Below are 9,498 nucleotides of genomic sequence, written 5' to 3'. Positions count from 1 at the left end.
ATTCTACAAGAAATACGATTGTCATAATTTGATAGCTTAGATTAAATAAACTAATTCCTTAGAATAAGCTATCTAATCAATTATCTCAAGAATATATAGATGACTAGTCCCTTAAAGTTGAATTTGTGGTTTAAAACTTTTTTCTTTTTAAGACAGGAAACACACATCTAGAAGATTCGGTTGTGTATTCTACCAAAAGTTTAAGAAAAAAATATTATAATTCTACCCAATATCTTCCAGAAAACCTAATGAAGACAACACTTTCCAGCTCATTTTCTGAAGGCAATATTACTCTAATAAAACAAAGGCATTACAAAAATACCAAAACCTCCAGACTCATGACTCATGATCAAAGATACAAAAATCATCCACAACATATGAGCACCTGAAACTAGTAGTTTAATAATGATAATAAATCATAATATGTGGAAATTATCCAGGAAGTACCTGGTTAGTTCAACATTCAAAACTACACTTATTTCTCTTTTACAAATAATGATACTGATATGGTACTTAAAATACTCATGCATATCATACTTATTTATAAAATTTGTCTTCCCTATAATCTGTGACATTCCCTTTAATAGAGTCAATGCTTAATAAATATGTTTGGACCAATAAAATATGTCCTTTAAAAATTATAGTATATAGTTCATTAATGTGTCTTAAATAATAGTAATATTTACGCAGTGACCAATTTGTTGTTTTATAACAAAGGTTTTATAAATTATTTCAGATACATTAAGTAATTCAGAGCCCCTAGATTTTTCTAAACCTAAAGCTTGGAACTTCTGCTGAAACCTTACTGCACTGAAATACATTAACAACAAGTAGATGTGTCTAGAAATATTAGGTAGTTGTGCTATGTATGAAGAACATATTAATAGCTATTCAAAATTGTGAGTTTTTGTTTTTGCAGTGTGAATATCTTAGCTGCATAGAGTCAATGCTAATGATAATACTTAAAACACCGTACAGATCTTACTTTTCACTGTTTAAAGCTGTCTCTCAATCATGGGTGTTTCCAGATTACTTGTTTTACATGTTAGTCTGTGCCGTGACTAATTTCAGCATATTCAGTCTACAGCACAGTTTTCTCCAGTTTATACAGTTGGAGGAAATGAAAATGGAATTTTATGGGTTCATTTTGTGTTTAAAACAGATTTGAATACTCAGTAGGAAGCATATTATTTTATTTCTCATATCTTACATTCTCCAGGTTTTTATATTACATCCAAATTGTGATGCCACGATGTAACCTACTTGTCATTTCTCTTTTTTTTTTTTTTTTGTAGAAAAGTTCATGAACTGGGTATTAGTAAAGAATTTTCTTTCTAGCACACACTCAAGAAGTCTCCAAGTGTTCTAACAGTCTGCTTGGCAATAATATTTTATTGTCATTTTTAATGCCAAGCTCATGCACATTTTTTACTATGTTGCTAAATTATATATTCCAGTTCAGTCACATTTAAACATTATATATTCCAGATTGCGATCCACACTGTGTTGCAAACAGCATTATGCCTAGTGCAGCTGTCATAATGGAAGTATTATAAAGTGCTGCACAAATATAAAATGTAAACTTAAATCTGCAAATTTCACAGAAATTAAAGATGAGCAGGGATAAAATTAACATCAAAAGTCCTGCTAGAATATTGCTGCAGATATATTCGATATATTACACTAACACATATTTATAGAAATTCTACATTCATTTATCAGCTTATTGCATGCTTCATTCATTAATTTTTTGAGTGTCAGTCACATACTTTTTAAAATGCTGAGCATGCAGTAGTGAATAAAGCAGCGAAATTCCTTCCTACATGCTGCTTACATGCTAATGGAAAGAGACAAACCTTAAATAAATAAACATAAGAGTATATAATATACCAAATACTTATACATTTTAAGAATAGTAAAGTTGAGCATGAATGATGAATATTCCTGAGACAGAATGGAGGACAGTACTTACTTTGTATATGATGGTCACGGAAGTTGTCTCTTGTGAGGAAATTTTTTAGCAGAGACTTGAAGAATTAAGGATATTAGCTAAGCTTATATGTAGAAAGAGTGCTCCAGGTAGAAATCACAGTGGATTCTTCTGAGGTGGGAGCGGGTACAGTGTCGTCGAGGACTAGTGTGGAGGCCAGTGTGGTTGAGGCAGACTGAGAGAAGGGCAGGAAGTAAAAGATTCCAGTGGAAAAGGTAGCATTGAATCTCTATCAAGAGAATGTTATCAACCATTTCAAGGACACTTTTAACAGATTTATAGTTTAGTAAAGTTTTGGATTAATAGAACAATTGAGATGATATTAGAGAGTTCCTGTCTACCTATTACCCAGTTTCCACTTGTATTATCTTCTTACATAATAGAATATATTTATTACAATTATTAAACAGGTATTTATATATTGTTCTTAATTAAAGTGCCTAGTTTATTCAGATTTTCTTAGTTTTTACCTAATGTCCTTTTTCTGTTTCGGGAATCTATTCAAATCTACATTACATTTGGATGCCATGTCTCCTTAGGATCCTGTGGGCTGTGTCAATTTCTGTGACATTTTTGATGATGTTGACATTTTGGAAGACTATTGGTAAAGTATGTTGGAGTATGCACCTTTATGTTCTATTGGAATTTATCTAATGTTTATCTCATTATTAGATTGAGGTTATGTATTTTAGGGACACGGGTCACAGAGATGCGGTGTCATTTTTATCACATCACATAAAGGAAACACTATCAAATTATTCATGACTGTTGATGGGGACCTTGATTCCCTGGCAGAGAGGAAGTTTGTCAGGGTTCTTCACTCTAAACTTACTCTTCTCCCCTCTCTCTTTCTATACTAGACTCTGGAAGGAAGACATTACATGTATCACACACTTAAGAAATGGGGACCAATGCTCCCTCTCCTCGATAATGGAGAATCCACAAAAATCATTTGGAAATATTCTTCCTGGGAGATTTGTCTCATCTCTTCTTCTTATATATTTATTTGTTCATACAATCATTTATTTATATCATTATGTTCCCATCAACATATATTTTGTATTTTGTATTACACTAATACAACTTTCATTTTCTTGCTCAAATTGTTTCAGGATTGGCCATCGAGAGGTCTTTCAGTTGGCTCTTGTATTCTGCTGATATATCTCCATCAGCATTTTTTGTTTGTTTGTTTTTGCTTTTGGACACCTCCTCATTTTCCAGCATAACAGGATGAGCTGTGTTCATCCTGTGTATTTCTAGACCCATCTCTAGAATGAGCCATTTATCCAAAGAGCTCTGGTTCCTTTTATTGGAATATAATATTAGAAAACAAGATCTGGAGGCAAACTGTGCAAGTTTCACTGGGATGTCATTTCTTTTAGGACCTCTTAGCACCTTTCAAATATATGTCTATATATTTGTCTTTATATATTTACATATAAATATTTCCATATTTGATAATCTATATCTATATTACACTAATAGCTTGAGATCTTCACCTCTATGTTTTATTGATTGACGTGTCTTGCTGATATTTCCAAACCTTATCTATCACCACATAAATTATTCTGGCCTCTTGCCCTTACTTTTATGTAAATACCCACTTCAACAAACAGAAGCTTCACTGTCATGATTTACCATCTATTTACTTTATTGTTCAATTCCAGTATACATGTATAGAAGAAGTATCAAGATTGTCCACTAGTATCCCAACGGGGAAAACTTCATTAGCTGGTATAGTGCTTTTGTGATGTTTCTTTTGCCTTTAGGTTTATATAGGTCTCTCATTTCCAAAGTTACTTAGTTCAGCAGCTACCCACCCACCCACCTGCCCACTGAGGTTGTTTCATATATTTGTAAACAGCATTACATTCTATCTTCAAAGTCTGCATTGCTTCCTAGGATTCTCCAGTCTCCTAAATGATATTTTTGTTTGCATACATGAAGGCTCACCCTGTGGTATAAGGTTTATGGATTTAAACAACCGTATAACGTCATGTTTTCCACCATGACAGTATCATACAGAATAATTCTCTTTCCCTACATATTCCCTGTTCTTCACCTATTCATCCCTGTTGTTGTCCCCCAACCTCTCAACTACCACTGATATTTCACTCTCTCTAGTTCTGCCTTTTTCAAAGTGTCATCTAATTGAAATGATACAGTATTTACCCTTTTCTGACTGCCATCTTTCATTTATCAATATACATTTTAGGTTTACCCGTTTTTTTGTGGCTTGATAGCACATTTTTATTGCTAAATAATATTCTATTGCATAGATTTATCACAGTATTTACAAAATGTATTCATCTATTGGAGACTATTTCAGTTGCATCTAGTTTTGCAATTATGAATAAAGCTGTTAAAAACTTTTCTTGCAGGTTTTTATGAGGACATAAGTATTAAAATCAATTGGATAAATGCTTAGAAGCAAGATTGTTATGGCTATATTTGACTTCCTAACACACTAAAAAAAAAAGTCTTTTGATGTGGCTGTGCAATTTTGCATTTTCTTTATCAGGGATTGAAAACTTTTGTTGCTTCCAACCCTCTCCAGCATTCAATTTGTCCATTTTTATGGCTTTTAGTCATTCAAATACATGTATAGTGGTATCTTATTGTTGTTTCAATTTGAAATTATCTAATGACATGTAATGCTGAATATCTTTCTACATGCTTGTTTGTTATCTACATAAATTTGGTGTGGATTCTCTTCAGATCTTGCCCATTTTTAATTGAATCACGTTATTATTGAGATTTAAATATTTATGTGAATGGATACAATCACTTATCAGATAGGTGTTAAGCAAATATTTTCTTTAGTCCGCGGCTTCTCTTTTGATTCGCTTCACTATGTCTTTACAGAACCAAAGATCTTACTTTGAATACAATCCAGTTCATCAATTTTTTAATAGATTGTTCTTTCGATGTTGTATTAATATCTAAAAACACACCATATACACAGAGTCACATGAATTTTCTTCTATGTTTTCCTCTGCTAGTTTTATAGTGCTGTATTTTATATTTGGGCATATGAACTATTTTGAGTTACTTATTGTGAAAGGTGTAAGGTTTGTGCCTACATTCTTCTTTTTTTTTTTTTTTTTTTTTAATACGAACATCCAATCTTTTTGGTATCATTTGTTGTAAAGACTATACTTTATTCATTGAACTGCCTTTGCTCTTTTTTCTTGTGATTAGTTAACTACATTTTTGTAGATCTGTTTCTGGGTTCTCTATTCTGTTCCACTCATTTATGTAACCTTTTAATAAATATATCAATATCATGGTGTACAGATTATAATAGCTTAATAGTAAGTCATGAATTTGGTTATATCTACCCTCTGACTTTCCTTCAGTATTGTGCAGAAAACTTTAGGGTTTTCTTTTGTTTCCATATAAACCTTTCAGTTAATTTGTTGACAAAAAAGAGCTTGTTGGAACTGTTGCTATGATTGTTTTGAATATATGAATCAAGTTGGAAAGAACTGACATTTTAACACTATTGGGTTCTCCAGTCCATGAACATGAAATCTCTCTCAATTAATTTAGTTTTTTTCCTGATTTCTCTCAACAGAATTTTGTAGTTTTCTATGTGTGTATTTATTTATTTATTTATTTATTTATTTAATTTATTTTTTGCTCATTTTATTAGATTCATACTAAATATTTCATTTTGGTGTTATCATAAATCACATTTTGTTTTTAATATCAAACCTAAATTATTTATTTCTGGTATATAAGATAGCAACTGACTTTTGTATAGTAATCTTGTATCCTATGACCTTGATGCTTATTAGTTCTTGGTTTTTTTTCCCAATTATTTGAGATTTTCTACTTAGTAAAATCATATAAAGATAGTTTTACTTCTTCCTTTAAAATCTCATACTTTCTGTTTTCTTTTGACTTAAAATAACTAGGACTTTCAATCAAGGGATATTAGCAGTGATGAGAGAGGGTATCCTTACCATTAGTCTGAGATATGGTGGATTACATTGGCCATTTTTCATATGTTGAAGCAGCATTGGATACTTGGAATAAATTCCACTTTGTCATGGTGTATCATTACTTTTCATACATTGTTAAATTTGATTTGCTAATATTTTGTTAAGGATTTTTGAATCTATGTTTATGAAAGATATTGGTCTGTCATTTTCTTTTTTAAAACCATGTTCCCAGCACTTTGGGAGGCCGAGGCAGGTGAATCACTTGAGGTCAGGTGTTCAAAACCAGCCTGGTCAACATAGAGCAACCCTGTCTCTATTAAAATATGCAAAAATTAGCTGGACATGGTGGTGTGCACCTATAATACCAGCTACTTGGGAGGCTGAGGCAGGAGAATCATGGAGGTTGCAGTGAGGCAGAGGTTGCAATGAGCTGAGATCTTGCCACTGCACTCCAGCCTGGACCACAGAGACTCCATCTCAAACAAACAAACAAACAGACAACCCCTATGTTTACCTGATTTTAGTATTAGGGAAGTGCTGGCCTAATAAAATAAGTTAGAAAGTGTTCCTCATATATTCTGGATGATATTGCGAAGTATTGGTATGATTTCTTTCATAAATGTTTGGCATAATTTAATAGCAAAAGTATTTAGACTGTGCACTTTCTTTTTTGGAAAGTTATTAATTATTGAATCTATTTAATGTGTGCTGACTTAATCAGTTTATCAATTTTGCATGGTGTGAGTTTTAGTAGTTTGTGTCTTCAAGTAATTGGTCCACTTAATCCAAGATATTAAATTTGTGGACATAAAAGGACTGAATTATCAGTCCCCACGCCCAGCCAAATATATATGTTGTAGTCCTAATCCATAGTATCTAGAATGAAATGTATTTGTAGTTAAGGTCTTTAAATAGTTGATTAAGATAGTGTGAATTTTAATCTATATGACTGGTGTCCTTCTAAGAGAAGAAATATGGACAAACAAAAGAAATACCAGGAATGAACTTGCATAGAGGAAAGACCATGTGAAGACACAGTCAAATGGTAAAAATTCACTAGCCAAGGAGAAAGTTTTCAGAAGAAATTAAACCTGCCAACATCTCTGTCTTGTACTTCTAGCTTCCAAGAGTGAAAAAAATGAATTTCTATTGTTTAAGACATCTAGTGGTATTTTGTTATGAAAGTTCTAGCACGCTAATACAGAAAGTTCATAATATTTACTTATCCTTTTACTGTTCATGGGATCAATAGCAACAAGCATGCTAGTCCACATTTAGTCTCCAGCAATTCATCAAAATTACTATTTAACTGTTCCGAGAAGTTGAGACTCCAGTGGAGCTGGCTTGAAATTTCAGAATGTTAATTTATATACACAAGTGAGATGAAGTGCCTTTATAATTTTATTATCAGAAGATTGTGATGATCCAAGTTTCATTTGAAAAGAACATAAATAAATTTAAATTTATGTTTTTAAAATCAAATTGGTATTGGTATAAATGTTTTACATGATAGGATGTGTTAGAGATATATATGTATAATCAATAACAATATTATAATATTCCATAGTGAAATGATTTTGCTTCAAAACATATTTTTTTCCTGTATGAAATCAAAAAAGCAAAATAGTCATACAGTTCATCATATGACATAAATATAACCTACATTTTAGGTTTTCTCCACAAGAGAATATTTTTATCAGATAAATTAATTAATATCTTCAGAAGTATCATACATTGACCTTGCTGAACACCCATCTTTGAAATTTTTCATTGACTGTTTTTGTTCAGTTCCCCATTCATTTTTACATAAAATTCTGGAAATTTATTTCTCAAAAGAGATAGTACAATTAATTAAAAATGCAAGTAAAAACTAATTCATATGTTGATGCATATTTTACTGGATTAGTCACAACTGAATATGTGACTTTGTTATCCTTATAATAAAATATATAATAACATGCTTATAACAACTGGATCATAGAGCAAAAGTATTAATGAAATAATTCATAATGAATAATCACTGCAGTGAATAATAAATATGTCTTCCTTCACAGGCATCAATATTAGAACATTAGGGGAATAAAGGCTTAAGTTCTGTAATATTTGAGGAATTATATTTATATATGTATTTTTTCCGTAAAAATACAATTAATGTGTAAACCTCAAAATTCCATGAGAAAGATCAAAAGCAAAAAAAAAAAAAGATGTTGCCATGAAACTGCATACATAAAAATTACAGATGGAAAATATATAATGAAAATCGAGGTAGATAGGAACATAACCACGAATATTGTACAAGTACAGAAGCACCTCTTTTCTTGCATTTCACACTTTTAGAAAAGTTTCTCTTTCCTCAAAATAATCTCTGTCTCCTAAAATGCCAAGATAGCAGGAAAATATAAAGTGCCGCATATATAGATGATATATCAAGAATCAAGAACCAGCTAGCACTAGTACTTTTGACCTTCATAAAGTGAAAAATCTCCCTGAAGTTCAGTTTGCTTATTTGTAAAATAGATTAATTTCTGCTTTCTTCCTGTTAAAATCTGTTTTAGAGATCAAATAAGATCATTGTGGTAATTATTTCAGAAATATTTTTAAAGCATAACATTTTTAAGGAATATTCATTTAAAATACATTTTAAAATTAGGTTTTCTTATTGTTTATTTGCTAACATTTAAAGCACAAGGAAAGGAAAAGATACTTTACATCTCTTAATAGCACTGGCAAGATAGCTTATATTGTTTAATACACTTCTAACTTTGGGACTTTTTCTTTCTTTTTTTTTGAGATGGAGCCTCACTCTGTCACCTAGGCTAGAGTGCTGGAGTGCAGTGGCACAATCTCGGCTCACTGCAACCTCCTTTTCCGTAGTTAAAATGATTCTCCTTTCTCAGCCACCTAAGTAACTGGTATTACAGGTGTACACCACCACCTCCGGCTAATTTTTATAATTATAGTAGAGACGGGGTTGCACTATGTTGGCCAGGCTGGTCTCGATCTCCTGAATTCAGGTGATCCACCCAACTCTGCCTCTCAAAGTGCAGAGATTACAGGTGTGAACCACAGTGCCCAGCCTGTTTTTATTTTCAAATTTCACATATAACGCTACATTTTCTACAAACAATTTTATAATAAACATCTTTGAAAATACTAAAGAGAAACCCCGGTTTCTGTCATCTGAGTCATTGTAGTCCTAACCTCTTTCATTTTCCTGTGTGCCTACTCAGTTATCACAGTCTCAGTTCGAGAATTTCGACCAGAGTTAATCACGTATCTGCAGGCTTATTGCGATGGAACACTTCAATTCTATAAAATCACGTATTTGTATTTTGTTACTATAATTACTTTTCATTAAAATTTAAACAGAAGCAAAGATATTTTCTCTCTGCTACTATTTTCCAGCATACACGGATCCACTCTTTAAAGGTTATCTGAAAATCACAGGGTAAGATATTTAGATCAGGCCGGAGCAGCATTGTTAATAACTGCCAGAATGAACAAAACTTAAATGTTAGATGGTTGAACCTTGGGTCATAAAACTTTTTTTTGGTCAGCTTC

This window comes from Mandrillus leucophaeus, unplaced genomic scaffold (genome assembly GCF_000951045.1).
Source record: "Mandrillus leucophaeus isolate KB7577 unplaced genomic scaffold, Mleu.le_1.0 Scaffold47, whole genome shotgun sequence".
Lineage (NCBI taxonomy): Eukaryota > Metazoa > Chordata > Mammalia > Primates > Cercopithecidae > Mandrillus > Mandrillus leucophaeus.
Note: the sequence above shows the minus strand (reverse complement) of the source record.